Raw genomic sequence first — 25,944 nt, 5'->3', positions numbered from 1 at the left:
CAGAGTTGATCACTATGGAAGCATTCAGTTCTGCTTGCTTCCTTATCCCATTGTGTATTGTCCTGGATGAAAGGCGTATGAAAAATAGGTTAAGGTTATGTGTGTCCATACAGACAGACTTTGTTACTAGAGTAAAAAGCAATAGCACCATAGCATTGAAGGTGGACAACATCCAATAAAGAATATCTCATGAAGAAAATAAGTAACAGGAGCGCTATTTGTGATCCCCCAGACACAGGAGATCAGACCCAGACACAGGTAGGACAAAAGCTATTTAATTGTCTCTTCACTGTATATCATGATGAAGGCATAAGCCGATAATGTTTTAGCACATACATTAAAAGCTTTTTAACTTTCAAACCCACACGAGTGCCAGGACTTTCATTTTTTATGCCCCATAGCACCAATTTGTTGTTATAATTTTAACTTTTGCTTTTCAAAGAGTATCGCATGTCTATGATTCAGAAATTGTTGAGGGAGCATCATTTTGTACAATATAAAAGACATTTAGGTAGTGTGAATGTGTAATGTTATGTCAAAAATATAAACGCAACATGTAAAGTGTTGGTTCCATGTTTCATGAGCTGAAATAAAGATCCCAGAAATTTTCCATACGTACAAAACGCGTATTTCTCTCAAATGTTGTACACAAATTTGTTTACATCCCTGTTAAGTGAGCATTTCTTCAACAATAATTTCTGGGGACAATAGGAGGAAACTCTAAAATGTGCAGTTGTTTTGTAACATAACACAATGCCACAGATGTCTCAAGCTGAGGGTGCGCACAATTGGCATGCTGACTACAGGAATGTCCAACAGAGCTGTTGCCAGAGAATTGAATGTTCATTTCTCTACCATAAGCCACCTCCAACATCGTTTTAGAGAATTTGGCAGTACGTCCAACCGGCCTCACAACCGCAAACCACGTGTAACCACGCAGCCCAGGACCTCCACATCTGGCTTCTTCCCCTGCGGGATCGTCTGAGACAAGCCATTCAGACAGCTGATGAAACTGAGGAGTATTTCTGTCTGTAATAAAGCCTTTTTGTGCGGGAAAACTTATTCTGATTGGCTGGGCCTGGCTCCCAATTGGGTGGGCCTATGCCCTCCCAGGCCCATTCATGGCTGCACCCCTGCCGAATCATGTGAGATCCATAGATTAGGGCCCAATTTATTAATTTCAATTGACTGATTTCCTTATATGAACTGTAACTCAGTAAAATCGTTGAAATTATTGCAATGTTTATTTATATTTCTGTTTAGTATAGCCTGGGCGTTTATTTGCCATACCATTAGTAAATGTGAATGTGTGTCCATATTTTGCTCATAGTTTTTTTTGGGGTCAATCGTTTGTTTTTGTTTTTTTTATTACATTTTTTATTACATTTAATTGTACTGTATTCAAGTTGACATTCGTTTTTGCCATGTTTATTCTATTACGGACACCTTAATACATACTTTTCAATTATATTATGTGAACTAAACAAAACAACAACTAAATCTAATGTTACTGTGCTAACCACAACATAAAAATACTGTAATTTTGTCCTTCAAACATTTAATTGACATACTGTAGCATTCCATTCATTCCTATGGAGGACTGCTTCTTCTGAGTAGTGCCAATATGGTCGACAGACGAATTCAAAGCCTTTCATTGGCCAATACATAGAGCATCATCAATCCAGGGTTTATGTACATCATTGGCTCTGTGCTTGCTGAGTTTCATTGGCTGTGTTTAGACAGGCAGCCCAATTGGTACTTATATATTTTTTCCACTAATTGGATTTTGACCAATCAGATCTCCTCTGAAAAAGCTCTGATGTGAAAAGATCTGATGTGATTGGTCAAAAGACCAATTAGTGGAACAAATATCAGAATTGGGCTGCCTGTTTAAAACCAGCCAGTGTGGGCTATAAGAAGCATGGCTTCATGAGTTGGAAAGACCTTTTCACGCAAGACTTCAAATAGACTATAACGTATTATCCATAAATGTTGCCATCTAATCAACATTCAAAACCCTTTTAGTGCAACTATTGCCTTGGCTTAAATAGACTAAAAATATATTCTTAATTTTACAAAACAGGGCTCATGGGAGAGGTTTTAAACTCCTTGGCCCACTAATTACCTGTCAACAAAGCCCTTCTTCTCCGAAAACATTAGTAAATGCCATAGCTAAATACATATCGCCTTAATTCTGCTTTGATAAACAGACCGACAATTGGTTTCTTGGATTGAGCCACTTATAAAAGCGCTGGTCCATCTGCTGTGTGTATTCGGTTTCCATGTAGTGCCCAATAGTCACAGCCAAGATAAAAGTAACACAATGGATTCTGCAAATTGAAATTCAAAGTGGTACCCGTAATTCATGAACTATTTTGACCTGATCTGCAATTTAAAAATGGATTTGAAGAACAACAAGAGTGGATTTGCAGGCAATTTGACGATTTGCCGTGATTTCTTCATGTAGCACTTAATGTAGACATGTTTTGTGTCTAGACTACATCTCCTCTATTGATCTATTGTTGTTTTCATACTGAAGTACTAGTATTTTGCTCAGTGATGACTCACCTCAGACTGTAACCTGCTCTTACCTACTTTTAACACTTGCAATGGTCACATACACTATGAACAAAACAAACAAGTTTTAGTAATGGCAGCCAGTAGTTGAAGGAAAAGGAATTAGCAAATGTTAGCTAACCTCAAAGCTTGTGATAACTTTACTTCCTTGAAATGTTAGGCCTATTTGTTTCTCTCTCCAGATAAACTTGTATAAACAGTAGATAAACTGCTTGAGGGAACCGATTTATCAGCACACTCATCAGGAACATCGCCACTTCCTGCCCTGCCCAACCTTGTAAAATCTCTGGTCTCTACATGACTAATTGAACACCCCTAGTCTCTGCCACAGTGTGTCATATAGTGCTAATGTCCAGTGGAATCATAAACAGATGATCCTGCCTCAGGTCAAAAAGGACATTAACAGTATTATATTTTGGGGGTATCCATCAATAAATGACATCAAAGGTTGTAAAGGGGTTTGGGAAGACACTTCCATCGTATCCTATCTGCGGGAGTTGACTATCGTCCTCTAAGATCATATAAACGTATGAGTAATCATGCAACATATGGTCAATGAACTTTGTACTTCTGGGACCGTTTTTGATGACATGAACCAGCCAATTTCAACGGCTTTCGTATGACATGAATGTGAAATAGATATTTATGAGATCTTTCCCAAGAAAGACGGTGAGACAGGGATACTACAGTTCCTTCCCTTACTTTGAAGGACACTGAAAAACAGCTCTTCGAAAAAGATGCAAAATCCTCATCGTGACCTTCGTGTCAAATAATTGCCTTTCATAGAAGCACACATTCAAATGATGATTTGCGGTAGTAGTAACTCGGTCTGATTAGCATCTGGGCATCGACTCTATTAATCACACGAAACAGATGTCTCGGGAGTTTTCAGCCATCTGTCTCTCTCGATCATATGCGCCCTGTGGAATATCCTAACGCATTCCCTGTCACAGTTTGTAAAGCAGTTCCACTCAAACTGTATCATTTCCCCCCCCATGCAGCCATCTGCAGTGGAACTGTATACAAAGTCTACACACTACTGTCCTTGACTTGACGTGACTGGGTGAATAAGTGTTTAATGGCTGTGAAAGTCTTTGACATTGCTATTGAGTATCTGGGTGGTTTGATCAATTAATAATCTCCCATTGATTTTGAGTGATTGATTTTTTATTTCAGTGTCTTTCGTCTTTTAGATGCCCAGCCGATATGGGTGTAAGCCTTCTCATATTTACAGAAATGTCACTATTGTTTCCTTTTCTTGTGCTGGTGAGACACTGGTCAAAAAAACAAAACAAAATTGACCTCTACTTCTGTGCACTTTATCTTTGCAAGGACTGATGCAACTCGGGGTTTAGAGTCAGAGGGAAATGTGTCTATTCACAAGCTCTTCACTGCCCCCTCAAGTTCAAATAGTCAGCAACATGCACTTCCGTCTGCCCTTAGCCAGTTCTCTAGCTCTATGAATGGTACCTAGCACTCTCGCTCTCTCTCCCTCTCCGTGTCTGTCTCGCTCTCTCACACACACACACGCTGGCACAAACGGACGCATTGACAACTAGGTCAAAACCGATCTGCAGTTAGATAATTGTACTGGTCTATATGCACCCTATTGTGAGAGAAGATGTTAACCCAGGGACAGAAAAAGAAGAGAAAGAAGAAAGAAAGTGCCATCAAGCGTATCTAAGGAGCACTGATTAGGCCAAAACCACTTTACTTCATCTGGGTACTTTTCACAATCTCTTGAGAATAATTTGTAAAGGAGGAATTGATTATTACTACTAGTCACTCGACAACGTTACGAAACCAAGCCAAACTAAGCGCTGACCTTGATAATTTCTAAATGTCTAAATTGCATATGTCTATTTGTTAGGAGACTGGGACAAAGTACATCTCCAATTTCTGGGAAGAAAACAGAAAACATCATTGCCATAAAATACTGCACACAATGAATAACATAATACACAGCAGAGTTTATTTGCTTTGCCAGTTTTGTTTTCTATGTTGGACACTTAATGCCCTTCCATAATAAGTAATTTAGTTTTTACAAACAGCTTTCATATTGAACTTCACAATGCAACTAAGGACTTTTTTGGGGGGCAAACAGATATTTTCTATCCATCTACTCTAGCCAGTGGTGGAAAAAGTACTCAATTGTCATACTTGAGTAAAAGATACCTTAATAGAAAATAACTAAAGTAAATGTGAGTCACCCAGTAAAATACTACTTCAGTAAAAGTCTAAAAGTATTTGGTTTTAAATATACTTACAGTAAGTATCGAATGTGAATGTAATTGCTAAAATATACTTAAATATCAAAAGTAAAAGTATAAATAATTTCAAATCACTTATATTAAGTAAACCAGACGGCACAATTTTCTAGTTTTTAAAAAAATGTATGGATAGCCATCAGCACATTCCAACACTCAGATATCATTGACAAACGAAGCATGCGTCTTTAGTGAGTCCGCCAGATCAGAGGCAGTAGGGATGACCAGGGATGTTCTCTTGGTACGTGTGTGAATTGGACCATTTCCCTGTCCCGCTGAGCATTCAAAATGTAACGAGTACTTTTGGGTGTCAGGGAAAATGGATTGGGTAAAAAGTACAGTATTTTCTTTAGGAATGTAGTGAAGTAAAAGTAAAACTTGTCACTAATATAAATAGTAAACTAAAGTACAGATACCCCCCAAAACTACTTAAGTAGTACTTTAAAGTACTTTACCCCAATGACTCTAGCTAACTATTATTTTTGTACTGCAGCCTATATTGTCTCCGGGAATGGTACAAAAAAGTAAAATGATCATATTTTTATCCACACATGACCCAACCAATTTTTCTCAAGTGGTTGTCCTTGACAAGAAGAGGTTAAAAAAAGGTACTACTATAAGATTTCTTCTTTTAACCTCACAGTTGAAGTATGTGTACAGGGTAACTGTAGCTCACCCTCACCTTCAGTGGAACTTGCAATGTGCAGGTGAACAACGTGAACTGTTACTGATGTAGGATCTTAAGTTGATCACTATTTGTGGTTGATTCTTCTGCACGGAAGGAAATGCACATTTGTAGTGTATTTGAGTTTTAAAAAGGCTTCTAAAGTTTGTCATTTCCATGTTGAAATTTCAGATTTGATTTGCCCTAAGAAAAAAAATCTATCAACCCCTACAAAAATGTCCATTAATTGTAATCCACATATAATCCACATAATTCCATTTTCCTGTTGCTGTAGGATTATTATCCTGCTGTAGCAAACTGGCTCAAATTACGATCCTATCACTGTATCCTTCTATAATTAACCAGCTGGGACTGGATCATTTTCTGTCAGTCAGAGACAGTGGTCAGTGGAAAGTTTGTCTTTCTAAACGGTGTCCTGTTCTTTTCTTCAGAAATAAGCATCCTCTGTCTGCAATTTGAATCTTCTCTCTCACTCTTCCTCATGCCAATCAAATAATCAAGCAAAAAGCTGTTTGTTTTAGTCCGTTTGTAAAAGCTCAGGGCCCATGGCTTACAAGTTTTATTAAGTCATTAGGCATTGGTTCCTTATGTATTTACAAGCACCATTTGGATTATAAATACTTCCACTAGTAAACTGTTATGAATTATCAACAGTGATGTCCAATTTAAGTGTGACAATGTTACTAAAGAAATAATGATGGCTAACTGGAATGTAGACAAAAAAACTATTATTTTCAAGTAACATTTGCTTGTCTTACAGTCTATTATAAGTGTCTACCATTAGATCATATTCGGCATGTCAGTTTTGTGTGTGTTATTAGGTGATGCAATATATTGTTTAAGCAAACAGTCTCAGTCTTTATGTAATTAAGGTGTTGGATGAGAGTGTCATTAATAAGAGATGTCATCTGAAATGGCTACAATCGCATATTTATGGATACCTGGTCTGTGTCACACATGGCACCCTATTTCCTATTTAGTGCAGTACTTTTGACCAGAGCCATATGAGTCCTGTCAAAAAATAGTGCGGTACTGTGTATGGGGAACAGGGTGCCTGCCATTTGGGTGGCAGCTCCTCCACTTTCTCCTCCATATTCTCTAAAATTGTCTCCATGTTCTCTAAAAGGATAACCTTACATTCAAAACTGGCAAACTGGAACACTGGAGTAGAAGTCCAAAGAACCTACAGTAAGTCTCTTCTTCACCATAGAGAAGCCAAAACGCTTTTAAAAGAAGATGTTGATAGATAAGCAGAGCTACTGGACCAGGGATTTCCCACTAGCTCATTAGAGGGGAAGAGATGTGATGTGTTGTGTTTTTTGGGAACAGTATTTCCTGTACTGTAGGGAAACTGCCATCAAATGCTTCTGGCATAATGTATGAGAAGAAAGTAAAAGAAAAAAAGAGAAAGTGGCCAATGATTTCAAGTCTGTATGTAGGCAGCAACCTCTGTGCTAGTGATGGCCGTTTAACAGTCTGATGGCCTTGAGATAGAGGCTGTTTTTCAGTCTCTCGGTCCCAGCTTTGATGCACCTGTACTGACCACACCTTCTGGATGGTAGCGGTGTGAACAGGCAGTGGATTGGGTGGTTGTTGTCCTTGATGATCTTTTTGGCCATCCTGTGACATCAGGTGCTGTAGGTGTCCTGGAGGGCTGGTAGTTTGTCCCTGGTGATGCATTGTGCAGACCGCTCCACCCTCTTGGGAGCCCTGCGGTTGTGGGCGGCACAGTTGCCATACCAGGCGGTGATACAGCCCGACAGGATGCTCTCAATTGTGCATCTGTAAAAGTTGGTGAGGGTTTTGGGTGACAAGCCAAATTTCTTCAGCCTCCTGAGGTTGAAGAGACGCTGTTGCACCTTCTTCACCACACTGTGTGGGTGGCTATTTCAAATTGTCCGTGATATGTACACCGAGGAAGTTAAAACTTTCCACCTTCTCCACTGCTGTCCCATGGATGTGGATAGGGGGGTGCATCCCACTACTATTTCCTGAAGTCCACGATCATCTCCTTTGTTTTGTTGACGTTGAGTGAGAGGTTGTTTTCCTGACACCACACTACCGAGTTCCCTCACCTCCTCCCTGTAGGCTGTCTCATCGGTGAACAGGGAGTACAGGAGGGGGCTGATCCCAGTGTTGAGCATCAGCAAAGTGGAGATGTTGTTTCCTACCTTCACCACTTGGGGGCGGCCCGTCAGGAAGTCGAAGACCCAATTGCACAGGGTGGGGTTGAGCTTAATGATGAGCTTGGGGGTAATATGGTGTTGAATGCTGAGCTGTAGTCAATGAACAGTGTTCTTATGTAGGTATTCCTCTTGTCGAGTTGGGATAGGGCAGTGTGATGGCGATTGCATCGTCTGTGGACATATTGGGGTGGTCAATGTCCGGTGGTGATTTTATTAATTGTTCAGCAGCATAGGTTTTGTTGCGCCCTCTTCACGACTGTCTTGGTATGTTTGGAACATAATAGTTTGTTGGTGACGTGGACACCAAGGAACTTGAAACTCTCGACCTGCTCCACTACAGCCCCGTCGATGTTAATTGGGACCTGTTCGGCCTGCCTTTTCCTGTAGTCCACGATCAGCTCCTTTGTCTTGCTTACATTGAAGGAGAGGTTGTTGTCCGGGCACCACGCTGCCAGTTCTCTGACCTCCTCCCTATAGGCCATCTCATCATTGTCGGTGATCAGGCTTACCTCTGTTGTCGTCAGCAAACTTAATGATGGTGTTGGAGTCGTGTTTGGCCATGCAGTCGTGGATGAACAGGGAATACAGGAGGGGACTAAGTACACACCCCTTAAGGGGCCCCATGGTTAAGGATCAGAGTGACCGATGTATTGTTGTCTACTCTAACCACCTGGGGGTGGCCCGTCAGGAAGTCCAGTATCCAGTTGCAGAGGGAGGTGTTAGCTTAGTGATGAGCTTCATGGGCACTATGGTGTTGAACGCTGAGCTGTAGTCAATGAACAGCATTCTCACATAGGTGATCCTTTTGTCCAGGTGAGAAATAGCAGTGTGGAGTGCGATTGAGATTGCATCATCTGTGGATCTGTTGGGGCGGTATGCGAATTGGAGTGGGTCTAGGGTTTCCGGGAGGATGCTGTTGATGTGAGCCATGACCAGCCTTTCAAAGCACTTCATGGCTACCGACGTGAGTGCCATGGAGCACTCATTTAGGCAGGTTACCTTCGCTTCCTTGGGCACAGGGATTATGGTGGTCTGCTTGAAACATGTAGGTATTACAGACTCGGTCGAGGAGAGGTTGAAAATGTCAGTGAAGACACTTCACAGTTGGTGCGCGGATGCTTTGAGTACACGTCCTGGTAATCCGTCTGGCCCAGCGGCTTTGTGAATGTTGACCTGTTTAAAGGTTTTGTTCACATTGACTACCGAGGGCGTTATCCAGAACAGCTGGTGCTCTCGTGCATGTTTCAGTGTTGCTTGCCTCAAAGTGAGCATAAAAGGCATTTAGCTCGTCTGGTAGGCTCGTGTCACTGGGCAGCTCGCGTCTGTTTCCCTTTGTAATCTGTAATAGTTTTCAGCCCCTGCCACATCTGACGAGCGTCAGATCCGGTGTAGTAGGCTTCAATCTTAATCCTGTATTGACGCTTTGCCTGTTTGATGGTTCGTCTGAGGGCATAGCGGGATTTCTTATAAGTGTCCGAATTAGTCTCCCGCTCCTTGAAAGCTGCAGCTCTAGCCTTTAGTTAAATGTGGATGTTGCCTGTAATCCATGGCTTCTTGTTGGGATATGTACGTAAACTCATTGTGGGGATGACGTCGTCAATGTACTTACTGATGAAGCCGATGATTGAGGTGGTGTACTCCTCAATGCCATTGGATGAATCCCGGACCATATTCTGGTCTGTGCTAGCAAAACAGTCCTGTAGTGTAGCATCCACATCATCTGACCACTTCCGTATTAAGCGAGTCACTGGTACTCCCTGCTTTAGTTTTTGCTTGTAAGCAGGAATCAGGTGGATAGATTTATGTTCAGATTTGCCAAATGGAGGGTGGGGGAGTGATTTGTATGCATCTCTGTATGTGGAGTAAAGGTGGTCTAGGATTTTTTTCTGGTTGAACATGTGACATGCTGGTAAACTTTTAGTAAAACTGATTTAAATCTGCCTGCCCCGGCCACTAGGAGTGCCGCTTCTGGGTGAGCATTTTCTTCTTTGCTTATGGCCTTATAGAGTTGGTTGAGATCGGTCTTAGTGCCAGCTTTGTTCTGTGGTGGTAAATAGACGGCTACGAATAATACAGATGAGAACTCTCTAGGTAGATAGTGTGGTCTACAGCTTATCATAAGGTACTCTACCTTAGGCGAGCAATACCTCGAGACTTCTTTAATATTAGACATCGCGCATCAGCTGTTATTGACAAATAAACAAACACACCCACCCCTCGTCTTACCAGAGGTAGCGTCTCTGTTCTGACGGTTCATGGAAAATCCTGCTAGCTCTATATTGTCCGTATCGTCGTTCACCAGGTCTCGGTGAAACAGAAGATGTTACAGTTTTTGATGTCCCGTTGGTAGGATAATCTTAAATCGTAGCTCATCAATTTTATTTTCCAATGATTGCACGTCAGCAAGAAGAACGGATGGCATTGGGAGTTTACTCGCTCGCCTACGGATTCTCAGAAGGCTGCCCGATCTGCGAACCCTTTTCCTGTGTCTTTTCTTCACGCAAAAGCGTGGATCTGGGCGTGTTACAGTGAAAGCAGGATATCCTTCTAGTCAGGCTCATTAAAGGAAAAATATTCTTCCAGTCCATAATTGCAGTTGTCATGTCCAGAAGTTATTTTCGGTCATAAGAGACGGTAGCAGCAACATTATGTACACAGTTAAAAAATAAGTTACGCAAAAAAACTAACAAAATAGCACAATTGGTTGGGAGAATGTAAAATGTCAGCCATGTTCTTCGGCGCCATCTTTGCGTCATTCGAATCATGGCATTCTCACACACAAAAGAAAAAGGATATTCATTCCATTCATGGCATTCAAGGCATTCTCACACACAAAAGAAACATTTTACCCTGAGTGGCAAGAAATCTAAATGACTGATGCTGATAATGAAAGCGTGCCCTCTGAAGCACACCTCATTTTTAGCAGTCACTGAAATAACTGTCTTATCGTCTCATACGATCAGCTGCTTTGCATGTTTATTTGTTTGTCTATTCAACCCTTGTAAACAAGTAGGTACCTGCAGCCTAGCTGAAAGTCCATGTCATGGTCAGGAGGGCTACAGTAGTTATGCATAATAGATGCATACAGTAAGTTAGATTGATATGCTATAGACAGACAATTAAATGATGTGGGAGCATGTTCAAAGGATGTGGGAGCATGTTCAGGGTCTCTTTTACTGCTCTGAAATGACATGGCCATGATACATTCAGGGTGTGACAATACTATTCCATAGGAAAGTACATAGCATTGTCAGGAGGACAAGGAAACTATAACGTGTTTTTTTTTCCCATGTATTATTTCTAGTGGGTAGCCTAGTGGTTAGAGCGTTGGACTAGTAACCGAAAGGTTGCATGTTCAAATCCCCCGAGCTGACAAGGTACAAATCTGACGTTCTGCCCCTGAACAGGCAGTTAACCCACTGTTCCTAGGCCGTCATTGAAAATAAGAATTTGTTCTTAACTGACTTGCCTAGTAAAATAAAATAAAAAATAAAAAAACATTGTTACCCCAGGGAGACATCAGAGATTGTAATATTCTCTGTTTCACGGAAACATGGCTCACTCGGGATACGTTATCAGAGTCGGTAAAGCCACCTGGTTTCTTCACGCATCGCGCAGACAGAAACAGACATCTCTCTGATAAGAAGAAGGGCGGGGGTGTATGCTTTATGATAATTGACTCATGGTGTATTCATAACAACATACAGGAACTCAAGTCCTTCTGCTCACCCGATCTAGATTTCCTTACAATCAAATGCCGGCCATTTTACCTACCAAGATAATTCTCATCAGTTATAGTCACAGCTGTGTACATTCCCCCTCAAGCAGACACCAAGATGGCCATCAAGGAACTTCACTGGACTATTGTCACGCCCTGACCTTAGAGCTTTTTATGTCTCTATTTTGGTTTGGTCAGGGTGTGATTTGGGTGGGCATTCTATGTTCTTTTAAAGAAAAATTGTATTTCTTTGTTTTGGCCAGGTATGGTTCTCAATCAGGGACAGCTGTCTATCGTTGTCTCTGATTGGGAACCATATTTAGGTAGCTTTTTCCCATTGAGTGTTTGTGGGTAGTTAATTTCTGTCTAGTGTTTTTCACCTTACTTGACTGTTTCGGTTGTTCTCTTGTTTCTTTTTGTTATAGTGTTCAGTTTTCAATAAACAAGCATGAACACTTACCACGCTGCGCTTTGGTCCGATGATTCCTCCTCTTCAGACGACGAACACCGTTACAACTATATGCAAACTGGAAACCATACATCCTGAGCCTGCATTTACTGCAGCTGGGGATTTTAAAGCAAATTTGAGACAAGGCTACCTAAATTCTACCAGCATATTGATTGCGCTATGCGCATGCGCAATACCCTCGACAACTGCTACTCTACCTTCCGAGATGCATACAAAGCCCTCCCCCACCCTCCCTTCAGAAAATCCGACCACAACATATATTGCTCCTTCCTTCTTATAGGCAGAAACTAAAACAGGATGTACCAGTGACAAGAACCATTCAACGCTGGTCCGACCAATCGGAAGCCATGCTTCAAGATTGTTTTGACCACCTGGACTGGAATATGTTCCAGTCAGCCTCTGAGAACAACATCGACCAATACGCTGACTTAGTGAGTGCATTTATAAAGAAGTGCATTGGAGATGTTGCACCCACAGTGACCATTAAACCCTACCCTAACTGGAAACCGTGGATGGATGGCGGCATTCGCGCAAAACTGAAAGCGCAATCCACCACATTTAACCATGGAAAGAGGTCTCGGAATATGTCTGAATATAAACAGTGTAGTTATTTACTGGTCACTGGTCACCGACCAAGGCCAATTCCTCCTTTGGTCATCTTTCCTTCCAGTTCTCTGCTGCCCATGACTGGAACGAATTGCAAAAATCTCTGAGGCTGGAGACTCACATCTCCCTCACTAGCTTAAAGCACCAGCTGTCAGAGCAGTTTACAGATCACTGCACCTGTACTTAGCCTATCTGTAAACAGCCTACCTACCTCATCCCCATATTGGTATTTATTTATTTTGCTCCTTTGCACCCCAGTATCTCTACCTGCACATTCATCTTCTGCCGATCTACCATTCCAGTGTTTAATTGCTATATTGTAATTACTTCGCCACCATGGCCAATTTATTTCCTTATTTCCTCCTCATTTGCACTCACTGTATATAGACTTTGTTTTCTTTTGTTCTACTGTATTATTGACTGTATGTTTTGTTTATTCCATGTGTATCTCTGTGTTGTTGTATGTGTCGAATTGCTATGCTTTATCTTGGCCAGGTCCCAGTTGCAAATGAGAACTTGTTCTCAACTAGCCTACCTGGTTAAATAAAGGTGAAATAAATTTTTTTTTTAAAAATAATTCCCTCCGCAAGGCAATCAAACAAGCAAAATGCCAGTACAGGGACAAGGTAGAGTCGCAATTCAACAGTTCAGACACGAGATGTAAGTGGCAGGGTCTACAGGAAATCACGGGCTACAAAAATAAATCAGGCCACGTAACAGACACCGACATTACGCTTCCAGACAGACTAAACACCTTCTTTGCCAGCTTTGAGGGTAATACAGTGCCACTGGCGCGGCACGCTAACAAGGACTGCACCCCCCGCCCCCTCCTTCTCCGTGGCTGACGTGAGTAAAACATTTAATTGTGTTAACCCTCGCAAGGGTGCTGGCACAAATGGTATCCCTAACCGTGTCCTCAGCGAATATGCAGACCTGCTGGCTGGAGTGTTTACAGACATATTGAATCACTCCCTATCCCAGTCTGTTGTCCCCCCATGCTTCAAGATGGCTACCATTGTTCCTGTACTCAAAAAGGCAAAGATACCTGAACTAAATGACTATCGACCCATTGCACTCACTTCTGTCATCATGAAGTGCTTTGAGAGACTAGTCAAGGATCATATCACCTCCACCTTACCAGCCACCCTAGACCCACTTCAGTTTGCATACCGCCCCAACAGGTCCACAGACGACGCCATCGCTATCATCCCATCTGGACAAAATAAATAACTATGTAAGAATGCTGTTCATTGACTACAGCTCAGCATTCAACACCATAGTACCCTCCAAGCTCATCATCAAGCTAGAGGTCCTGGGTCTCAACCATGTCCTGTGCAATTGGGTCCTGGACTTTCTGATGTGCAGCCCCCAGGTGGTGAGGGTAGGAAACAACATCTCCACTTTGCTGACCCTCAACAATGGAGGCCCACAAGGGTGCCTGCTCAGCTCCCTGCTGTACTCCCTGTTCACCCATGACTGTGTGGCCATGCACGCCTCCAACTCAACCATCAAGTTTGCAGACGACACAACAATGGTGGGCTTGATTACCAACAACGATAGGGCTCTCGGATTGTGGTGTCAGGGAAACAACCTCTCACTCAACGTCAATAAAACAAAAGGAGATGATCATGGACTTCAGGAAACAGGAGAAGGAGCACCCCCCTATCCACATCGAAGGGACAGCAGTGGAGATGGTGGAAAGTTAACTTCTTCGGCGTACACATCACAGACTAACTGAAATGGTCCACCCACACAGACAGTGTGGTGAAAAAGGTTCAACAGCACCTCTTCAACCTCAGGAGGCTGAAGAAATTTGGCTTGTCACCCAAAACCCTGTCAAACTTTTACAGATGCTGAATCGAGAGCATAATGTTGGGCTGTATCACAGCCTGGTACGGCAACTGCACCGCCCTCAACCGCAACACTCTCCAGAGGGTGTTGCAGTCTGCACAACACATCACCGGGGGCAAACTACCTGCCCTCCATGACACCTACAACTCCTGATGTCACAGGAAGGCCAAAAAGATCATCAAGGACATCAACCACCTGAGCCACTGCCTGTTCACACCGTTACCATCCAGATGACGAGGTCAGTACAGGTGCATCAAAGCAGAGACCGGGAGACTGAAAAACAGCTTCTATCTCAAGGCCATCAGACTGCTAAACAGCAATCACTTACTCAGAGAGGTTGCGCCTACATTGAGACCCAATCACTGGTCACTTTAATAAATGGATCACTAGTCACTTTATACAATGCCACTCTAAATAATGCCACTTTAATCATGTGTACATAGCTTACATTACTCATATCACACGTATATACTGTATTTTATACCATCTATTGCACCTTGCCTATGCCTCTCGGCTATCGCTCATCCATATAGTTACCTGTACTGTCCATATTATCATTCACCCCTTTAGATGTGTGTATTAGGTAGTGTTAGATATTACTGCACTGTCAGAACTAGAAGCACAAGCATTTCGCTACACTCACATTAACATCTGCTAACCATGTGTACGTGACAAATCAAATTTGATTTAATTTGTTGTTAGAGAGATCCAATTCAAGCATGTGGGAGCATGTTTGGGGTCTCTTTTATTGTTCTCAAAGGACATGGCCATGACACCTACAGCAACAGCCACTTTTGTCACATGATCATTTGGCACACTGTCCCATTCTCTATTCCCTTCGCTCAGGTCGACTAGAAGCTCCTCAAGAGTCTACTAGACTACTACTAGATCAGCAACAAGCCTCTGTAGACATGGGCCACAGTCAGGCCTTAGGGAGGGTTGGTGGTGTGGGTAGCTCCAGAAAAACAGCTCTATTGCCCCTGGGGAGAGGAAGGCACTGCCCATCTGGGGTCTACCCAGCTGCCAAGGTCAGCAGTTGGGTGGAAAATGGAAGGTACAAAATGTTCTGGGTACCATTGACCTAAACAGGGCTCTAGTGGCACTCCAAGTTGTACTATGCAGTTCCTGTATGTGCTCATGAGTCATGAAGGGCAGAAGAGTGCTTCAATAAGGGCTCACAAGAGGTAACTAAGAAACAGTGCATTGTGTGTGAGTGTGAGTGTCTGTGTGTGTGTGTGTGTGTGTCGGAGGTTTAGTTAGATTAAATATTGAATGTAATTGATGAGTAATTTTATTTGTTCTCTAAAAAATGTCCTTAAAATGATGCCACCATCAATATGTTTGAAAGCTTTGTGATATTATAAAAAGGAAGCAATTAAAGTAGCCAATAGCTAGACTCAAGAACTGCATTTATTGTAAGAAATGTGCAATATAAATATACTTTGATTGATTGACGCCACAGAAACACTGCATTCTTTAACAACGTTCAGACCAACTCCATAACACACTCATCTACTGCCACCAGAAATCTATATGAATAATTCAATGCGATGTCATGGATGAGTGGATAATGGATATAATAACCTACCCACATACACACTCAACTTCTCTGATGGAACTCACACCCTTCACATTAACCAGGCGGTGTCTTAAGAAGCCTGTGTCTGTCTGCGACATCCCTGACCCCTGTAAACACCCAAAGAGAGCGTCGTTCAGTCCCCTTTGACCATGACCTGAATTTCACCTTGAAATCTACGAATCAGTCGTTAAAGAGAGACTATGAAGAGGCTACGGTAGTGTAGTAAACTGTGGGAGGTGTGCGCTAAACAGATGCTTGAAGCTTCAACGGATACAGTATGAGTAGAGTACGAGTGGAAGTTTGAGATGCGGCGAAATGTATTTGTTGCCGTTTAAAATGAATTAAAAGTGAATATACAGTGTATTCGGAAACTATTCAGACCCCTTGTCTTTTCCCCCATTTTGTTTCGTTACAGCCTAATTCTAAAATGGATCAAATAAAACAAATTCCTCAGCAATTTACACGCAATACCTCATAATCACAAACAAAATCAGGTTTTTAGACTGTTTGCAAATGTATTAAAAAATATAAAACAGAAATACCTTATTTACAGAAGTATTCAGACCCTTTGCTATGAGACTCAAAATCAATTGATCATCCTTGAGAAGTTTCTACAACTTGATTGTAGTCCACCTGTGGTAAATTCAATTGATTGGACATTATTTGGAAAGGTCCCACAGTTGACGTCAGAACAAAAACCAAGCCATGAGGACAAAGGAATTGTCCGTAGAGCTCCGAGACAGGATTGTGTCGAGGTACAGATCTGGGTATGGGTACCAAAAATGTCTGGAGCATTGAAGGTTCCCAAGAACACAGTGGCCTCCATTTTTAATGGAAGAAGTTTGGAACCACCAAGACTCTTCCTAAAGCTGTCTGCCCAGCCAAACTGAGCAATTGGGGGAGAAGGGCCTTGGTCAGGGAGGTTACCAAGATCCTGATAGTCACTCTGACAGAGCTCTTGAGTTCCTCTGAGGAGATGGGAGAATCTTTTACAAGTACAACTCTCTCTGCAGCACTCCACCAATCAGACCTTTATGGTAGAGTGGTCAGACGGAAGCCACTCCTCAGTAAAAGGCACGACAGCCTGCTTGGAGTTTGCCAAAAGGCACCTAAAGACTCTCAGACCATGAGAAACAAGATTGAAATCTTTGGCCTGAATGCCAAGCGTCATGTCTGGAGGAAACCTGGCATGGTGGTTGCAGCATCATGCTGTGGGGATGTTTCTCAGCAGCAGGGACTTGGAGACTAGTCAGGATTGAGGCATAGATGAACGGAGCAAAGTACAGAGAGATCCTTGATGAAAACCTGCTCCAGGGAGCTTTAGGACCTGATTGGGGAAAGGTTTACCTTCCAACAGAACAACGACCCTAAGCACACAGCCAAGACAACACAGGAGTGGCTTTGGGACAAGTCTCTGAATGTCCTTCAGTGGCCCAGCTAGAGCCCGGACTTGAAACCATTCGAACATTTCTGGAGAGACCTGAAAATAACTGTGCAGCAAAGCTCCCCATCCAACCTGACAGAGCTTGAAAGGATCTGCAGAGAAGAATGGGAGAAACTCCCCAAATACAAGTGTGCCAAGCTTGTAGTGTCAAACTTAAGGTAAAACAAAAACACTCAAGAAATGAAACAAATAAGAACACAAGAAAGTATACTTGAAAGAAAGTATAAGTAACTGTATATACACAGAGTCAGTCAGTTCCAGTAACCAGGGGATAATTAGTGTATGGATGGGGCGGCAGGTAGCCTAGTGGTGAGAGCGTTGGGCCAGTATCTGAAAGGTTGCTAGATTGAATCCCTGAGCTGACAAGGTAAAGATTTGTCGTTCTGCCCCTGAACAAGGCAGTTAACCCACTGTTCCTAGGCCGTCATTGTAAATAAGAATTTGTTCTTAACTGACTTGCCTAGTTAAATAAAGGTTAAATCAATTAAAATATTCGTACCGTATTCCTAGCGGAATAAACTATTTATTTGTTTGCTGAAATTAATACATTTTAAATAAACATTAATCAAATACCACCACCTGTAACGTCCAAACATGTGCAAACACATGCAACAACCAAAGACAAGATCCCACAACTGAAGGTGGGAAAAAGGGCTGCCTAAGTATGATCTCCAATCAGAGACAACGATAGACAGCCGCCTCTGATTGGGAACCATACTCGGCCAACAAAGGAATATAAACATAGATTTCCCACCCTAGTCACACCCTGTGTGTGACATCACCGACTGTTTCCTTGTTGAGATTCAATGTGCACATTTGCATTTGCGCTGTTGCCATCTTAGAGCAACAGCAATGAGCAAACAGTTGGTGGTTGTATTTGATTAATGTTCATTGAAAAAGTATAGATTTCAGAAAACAAAGAAAGGCACGCAACTACAGAGGAAAATACATACAAGGTTTGAGGCATTGACCTTGATAGAATCGATGTCGTCGGAGCTAGATTCCACAAAGCCTGGTCTCTGCTCCATGCAGTTGGTGAAGTTCATCAGAAACGTCCTTTACCATGGAGTGGAGTTTAGTCCTTTAACTGCATTCCTAACTATTCACTATTTATATGCATTTGTATTTTGAATGTGTTTTCTAATAATATTTAATTTATTCTGTATTTTACAGATTTACAAATTGCTTTCACTTAAGATTCCAAATTGTACTTGTAAGGGTTTTCCTGTGGTGAAGTACAGGCGGAACAAAACGCAGCGTGGTTATATTGATTCATGTTTAATAAAAACAGATAAACATGAACACTACAAAACAATAAACGTGGAAAACCAAAAACAGCCCTATCTGGTGCAAAACACAGAGACAGGAACAATCACCCACAAACACACAGTGAAACCCAGGCTACCTAAGTATGATTCTCAATCAGAGACAACTAATGACACCTGCCTCTGATTGAGAACCATACTAGGCCGAAACATAGAAATACCCCAAAACATAGAAAAACAAACATAGACTGCCCACCCAACTCACACCCTGACCATACTAAATAATGACAAAACAAAGGAAATAAAAGGTCAGAATGTGATAGTACCCCCCCCCCCCCAAAGGTGCGGACTCCGGCCGCAAAACCTTAACCTATAGGGGAGGGTCTGGGTGGGCGTCTGTCCGCGGTGGCGGCTCTGGCGCGGGACGCGGACCCCACTTCACCATTGTCTTAGTCCGCTTTATTGTCCGCCTCCGTGGCTTTCTAACCATGGCCACCCCTCTCAATGACCCCACTGGACAGAGGGGCAGGGGCTCGGGACAGAGGGGCAGGGGCTCTGGCGCCTCAGACTCCAGCAGCAGCGCCGGACAGGCGGGAGACTCTGGCCGCAGCGCCGGACAGGCGGGAGACTCCGGCAGCACTGGACAGGCAAGGCGCACTGTAGGCCTGATGCGTCGTGCTGGCACTGGTGGTACTGGGCCGAGGACACGCACAGGAAGCCTGGTGCGGGGAGCTGCCACCGGAGGGCTGGTGTGTGGAGGTGGCACTGGATGGACCGGACCGTGAAGGTGTACTGGAGATCTTGAGAGCAGGGCTGGCACCAACCGCCCTGGCTGGATCTTCACCCTAGCCCGGCAGATGTGGGAAGCTGGGATGTAGCGCACCGGGCTAAGCACGCGTACTGGGGACACCTTGCGAACCACCGCATAACACGGTGCCTGACCAGCACCACGCCCGCCACGGTTAGCACTGCTAGGAGCACTGTAGTGCTGAGATGGCACAGGACGTGCAAGGCTAGGGAGATACACAGGAGGCCTGGTGCGTGAGGCTGGCACAGTCTTCACCAGACCCCTAGCACGCACCTCAGGATAAGTATGGAGAGCTGACCCAGGTGCCATTAAATCCCTGACACGCTCCGTCGGGCGAATGTCGTGCCTCATGCACAAAACCAGCAACTCCCTCATATCTCTCTCCTCCAATTTCCCCATGAACTCCTTCACAGTCTCTGCTTCGCTTACCTCCAACACCAGCTCTGGTTCTGAGCTCCTCCTTGGCTCCTCACGATAAACGGGGGGAGTTGGCTCAGGTCTGACTCCTGACTCTGCCACACTACCCCTGTGCCCCCTCCCCCCAATACATTTTTGGGGCTGACTCTCGGGCTTCCGTCCGCGCCGCCGTGCTTGCTTCGCCAACCTCATTCTCCTGTAACCTTCCGCGCACTGCTCCATCGAATCCCAGGCGGGCTCCGGCATGCTCCCTGGGTCGACCGCCCACCTGTCTATCTCCTCCCAAGTTGTGTAGTCCAGATTCTGCTCCCATGTCCCGAAATCCTGACATCGCTGTTGCTGTTCCTGCTGCTGCTGCCTCTGTTCCTTCTCCTGCTGCTGCTTTTGCTGCAGCTGCTGTTTACCACGCCGCTTGGTCCTGTTAGTGTGGGTGATTCTGTAAGGGTTTTCCTGTGGCGGACCAAAACGCAGCGTGGTTATATTGATTCATGTTTAATAAAAACAGATAAACATGAACACTACAAAAACAATAAACGTGGAAAACCAAAAACAGCCCTATCTGGTGCAAAACACAGAGACAGGAACAATCACCCACAAACACACAGTGAAACCCAGGCTACCTAAGTATGATTCTCAATCAGAGACAACTAATGACACCTGCCTCTGATTGAGAACCATACTAGGCCGAAACATAGAAATACCCCAAAACATAGAAAAACAAACAGACTGCCCACCCAACTCACGCCCTGACCATACTAAATAATGACAAAACAAAGGAAATAAAGGTCAGAACGTGACAGTACTCCTGCCTCCGGGGTCTTTTGGAAGTTGTTAGCTATCTGCCAAGCATTGTACATCACACACGTTGTGAGTATCAGAACTCGGGATAAGACCCAGATGCAGACAGCTAGAGTCACAGATGTTTATTGACCCAAACAGGGGGCAGGAAAAAGACAGGTCAAAGGCAGGCAGAGGTCCGTAATCCAGGGCAGAGTCAATAAGGTACAGAACAGCAGGCAGGCTCGGGGTCAGGACAGGCAGAATGGTCAGAACCGGGGAAACTAGGAAACAGAACTTGAGAAAGCAGAGAGACGGGAAAACACGCAGATGGGAAAACACACTGGTGAGACCTGACAAGACAAGATGAACTGGCAACAGACAAACACAGAAAACAAAGCACACAGGTATAAATACACTGGGAATAATGAGGATGGGCGACACCTGGAGAGGAGTGGAGACAAGCACAAAGACAGGTGAAACAGATCAGGGTGTGACAGTGCGAGCAGAACCATGTACACTACTGTTCAAAAGTTTGGGGTCACTTAGAAATGTCCTTGTTTTTGAAAGAAAAGCTCATTTTTTGTACATTAAAATAACATCAAATTGATCAGAAATACAGTGTAGACATAGTTAATGTTGTAAATGACTATTGTAGCTGGAAACGGCTGATTGTTAATGGAATATCTAAGTTGTCACGCTGGTATAAAGGGATTGGGAGACAGGCGCAGGAATGCGTAATAGGGGTTTTAATTGACCCAAATTACAGCGTGCCAGGTAAAAGGCATGGGGACGAAGACCAGACAAACATGTATACAAAACACAGGGTGAGACCCAAACAAAAGGAGGGAGGAGTACCTCAAATAAATAAATAAATAAGTGCACAATGATACCACACGGGACGAGACTCGTAATCATCTGCGCAATACATGCGTCACGAAAGCCAAAACAACACAGCACAGGTACTCACACGACCAACGGACATTGGAACAATAATCGACTGGACAATGGTAAACCAAGGGCACAATTATACAATTGCTAATCAAAGGGAATAGGGACCAGGTATGAGTAGTGACAGTTCCGGAGGGATCCGTAACATACGTAGGCGTGTAGAGGCCCATTATCAGCAACCATCACTCCTGTGTTCCAATAACACGTTGTGTTAGCTAATCCACGTTTATCCTTTTAAAAGGCTAATTGATCATTAGAAAACCTACATTTTCAACGGTAGTGTATATTGTGCAATAGTATTAAAGTGAAAGAGCAGAACCAAGAAAAGCTTTCACATGTTGTGTCCATTGGGAAGCAAAATGCTGCAATTATTTCAAAGTAAACTCAAACTGTTCTGTTTGTTAGGGTTCTTTTTTTGTGTTGAGTGTGTGAAAAATCAATGTTCAGTATGTCTGTGATAACTCAACTTACACTGACATTAAAGACAATTCTGACAATCTTAATTTTAAAACGGGTGTGGGGGGACAAAAGAGAACCATTGTTTCATTAATTTATTTTTATTTTACCTTTATTTAACTAGGCAAGTCAGTTAAGAACAAATTCTTATTTTCAATGACGGCCTAGGACCAGTGGGTTAACTGCCTGTTCAGGGGCAGAACGACAGATTTGTACCTTGTCAGCTCAGGGGTTTGAACTTGCAACCTTCCGGTTACTAGTCTAACGCTCTAACCACTAGGCTACCTTATAAGAAAAAACACAGCCTCATTCACTTGTCTTCTACAAATAATTGATTGATTGGTTCACAATGTCTCCACCGAATGAAGTATGATTCATAGCCGGGCTATTTAAGGAAGCGTGAACTAGTATGATTGGCAGTTGTCCTTAAACTCCAATAATGGTATGGTAGCACAAATAGTTGCTAATTATGAAGAATAAGAAGAGGTTATTGGACGGATCTTTGGCCCCAGGGCCAAAGACCAGCAGGAGGGATGACTTGTTTTGGTTCTGCTATAGCTGTGGTATTTATTCATTATTATACATTTCAATCACATACTCACACACCCAAACTACTAGTCCTATTTTTTTTTAGAAATGTTTTAGTAATGCCACAGGGGTATTTTCAATTAATTGCTGAAGTTGTTGTTTTTCTGTGTCTGGGAAACTGGCCTTGATAAAAGCACTAACATAATTACATTAGGTAAAAGGCTGCCTATGAAGGGTCCAAATCCACACTGAGCACTCTATTGAGTTCATCAAACCATTCTCAGCCTGAGGGAGTGTGGAGAACTTCCAAAATCAACCATTCCTTCGGGCCTCGATCAATATAAACACATAAATAAATGATCCAGTAGACAAATCTATTGCGCCCCTGGGGCCTGTCTTTTGTATAGTGATTCAGAGTCACAATTATTATTCCCAAGTGCACGAGCAAGATACCATGTAATGAGAAAATAATAAATGAGAGACAAGTGGCATGGAGTTAACGTGGGTAATTTCGGTGTGACTCGGCTTCTTGCACTTTCAAGGCTTTGAGGCAATTGAATATTTGACAGAAATATGTTTTTTTTTGTCAGCTCTGTGAATTGTATTTGGTAGGTGGTTGTCATTTTCCTTCCATTTGGCATTTCTGCTACCTGGCCGGGGACTTTTTCCACATTTTCCACCCCTTAACTTTTTCCAAACTTTATTCTGTTACAAGGTGGGATTAAAATTGATTTAATTGTCTTTTTTTTGTCAACGATCTACACAAATACCTTGTAATGTCAAAGTGGAAGAACAATTTGAATGTGTAAAAAAAAACAATAATAAAAAAAACAATAATATATCTGGATTATATAATTATTCAACCCCCTAAGGCAATACATGTTAGAATCACCTTTGGCAGCAATTACAGCTGTGAGTCTTTCTCTAAGAGCTTTGCACACCTGGATTGGACAATATTTGGACATTATTCTTTTTTTTTATTCTTCAAGCTCTGTCAAGTTGGTTGTTGATCATTGCTAGACAGCCATTAGCTAGTCTTGTCATAGATTTTCAAGCCGATTTAAGTAAAAACTTCAATGTCATCTTGGTAAGCAACTCCAGTGTAGATTTGGCCTTGTGTTTTAGGTTACTGTTCTGCTGAAAGGTGAATTTGTCTCCCAGTGTGTCACGACTTCTGCCGAAGTCGGTGCCTCTCCTTGTTCGGGCGGTGTTCGGCGGTCGACGTCGCCGGTCTTCTAGCCATCGCCGATCCATTTTTCATTTTCCATTTATTTTGTCTTGTTTTCCCCCACACCTGGTTTTCATTCCCTCATTAAGTGTTGTGTATTTAACCCTCTGTCCCCCCCCATGTATTTGTGCGGTATTGTTTGTTGTAAGTGCTTGTAAGTGCACATTAATTTGACTGGTGGGCGTCGGGTTATTGTGCCAATATTTTGTATTTCTTATGTCATTGGTTTTACTATTAAACTACTCCGGCTATTATCTAGTTCTGCTCTCCTGCGTCTGACTTCCCTGCCACCAGTTACGCACCCCTTACACAGTGTCTGTTGGAAAGTAACCTGATACAGGTTTAATTCTAGGATTTTGCCTTTGCTTAGCTCTATCCAAAAATAAAAACTTACTAGTCCTTGCCGGTGACAAGCATACCCATAACATGATGCAGCCACCACCATACTTGAAAATATGAAGTGTGACACTCAGTGACGTGTTGCGTTGGATTTTACTTAAACATAACGCTTTGTATTCAGGACATGAAGTTAATTTCTTTGCCACGTTTTTTGTAGTTTTACTTTAGTGCCTTATTGCAAACAGGATGCATGTTTTGGAATATTTTTTATCCTGTACAGTGTTCCTTCTTTTCACTCTAATTTAGGTTCACATTGTGGTGAAACTACAATGTTTTGATCCATCTTCAGTTTTCTCGTATCATAGCCATTAAACTCTGTAACTGTTTTATAGTCACCATTGGCCTCATGGTGAAATCCCTGAGCAGTTTCCTTCCTCTCTGGCAAATGAGTTAGGAAGGATGCATGTATCTTTGTAGAGACTGGGTGTATTGATACAGCATCCAAAGTGTAATTAATAACTTCCCCATGCTCAAAGTGATATTCAATGTCTGATTCAATCTCCACCCGGCACAGCCAGAAGAGGACTGGCCACCCCACATATGCTCTCTCTAATTCTCTCTTTCTTTCTCTCTCTCGGAAGACCTGAGCCCTAGGACCATGCCCCAGGACTACCTGACATGATGACTCCTTGCTGTCTCCAGTCCACCTGACCGTGCTGCTGCTCCAGTTTCAACTGTTCTGCCTTATTATTATTTCGACCATGCTGGTCATTTATGAACATTTGAACATCTTGGCCATGTTCTGTTATAATCTCCACCCGGCACAGCCAGAAGAGGACTGGCCACCCCACAAAGCCTGGTTCCTCTCTAGGTTTCTTCCTAGTTTTTCCTAGCCACCGTGCTTCTACACCTGCATTGCTTGCTGTTTGGGGTTTTAGGCTGGGTTTCTGTACCGCACTTTGAGATATCAGCTGATGTACGAAGGGCTATATAAATACATTTGATTTGATTCAATTTGTTATACCCATTTACCAAAAGGTGCCCTTCTTTGGTAAACCTCCCTGGTCTTTGTAGTTGAAACTGTGTTTAAAAATCACTGCTCGACTGAGGGACCTTACAGATAATGAATTGTATCTGTGGGGTACAGAGATGAGAGAGTGATTCAAAAATCGTGTTAAACACTATCATTGCACAAAGAGTGAGCCCGTGCAACTTATTATGTGACCTGTTAAGCACATTTATACTCCTGAATTTATTTATGCTTGCCATAACAAAGGGGTTGAATACTTATTGACTCAACACGTTTCAGATTTTAATTTTGTATTTATTTGTAAAAACGACAAATCTAAAAACCTATTCCACTTTGACATGGAGTATAATGTAGGTCTATAGTGATTATGATTGAGCAGAGTGCCGTCAGACATGGTGGAAGCACAGCTAGGCCTGATTAGCAAGTCCTTTTAATATACTCTTACTGAGTATTGGTATTCAGATGAGAGCATGGACCAGGAAACCACCAACCTCAACCATTCACTTCTATAAGAATTACACTTTAAATTGATAAAGCCTGCTGAGCGTTAGCTTGTGAGTTTCTTTTTTTTTACTGCTGCAGTACTGAGAGGAAGAGGCAGGAGTCGTTCGCAAAAGCTCACACTATAGTTTGCATTTCCTAACCTTTGACTCAGATGGGCATAAACTAGTACAGATGATAAGACCACAATTGGAACATCATGGCTGATTTCTCAGTTAAATGAAGGGTGGTCAAAAGTCTCAAGCATTATACTGTCCTTTTA

The 25,944-nt window shown here is 42.7% G+C and overlaps 1 long non-coding RNA gene across 1 annotated transcript; it reads left to right on the top strand.

Moving 5' to 3' along the window:
* Window positions 1-25,731, top strand: LOC135572342 (uncharacterized). Its single transcript, XR_010464222.1, has 2 exons — window positions 1-258; window positions 24,793-25,731. It is a non-coding gene; the product is annotated as an uncharacterized LOC135572342 (long non-coding RNA).
* Window positions 25,732-25,944: the final 213 nt, after the last annotated feature.

The sequence above is a fragment of the Oncorhynchus nerka genome, linkage group LG7 (assembly GCF_034236695.1).
Source record: "Oncorhynchus nerka isolate Pitt River linkage group LG7, Oner_Uvic_2.0, whole genome shotgun sequence".
NCBI classification, from domain to species: domain Eukaryota; kingdom Metazoa; phylum Chordata; class Actinopteri; order Salmoniformes; family Salmonidae; genus Oncorhynchus; species Oncorhynchus nerka.
The sequence above is the reverse complement of the archived record's forward strand: the minus strand, read 5'-3'. Positions and strand labels throughout refer to the sequence as shown.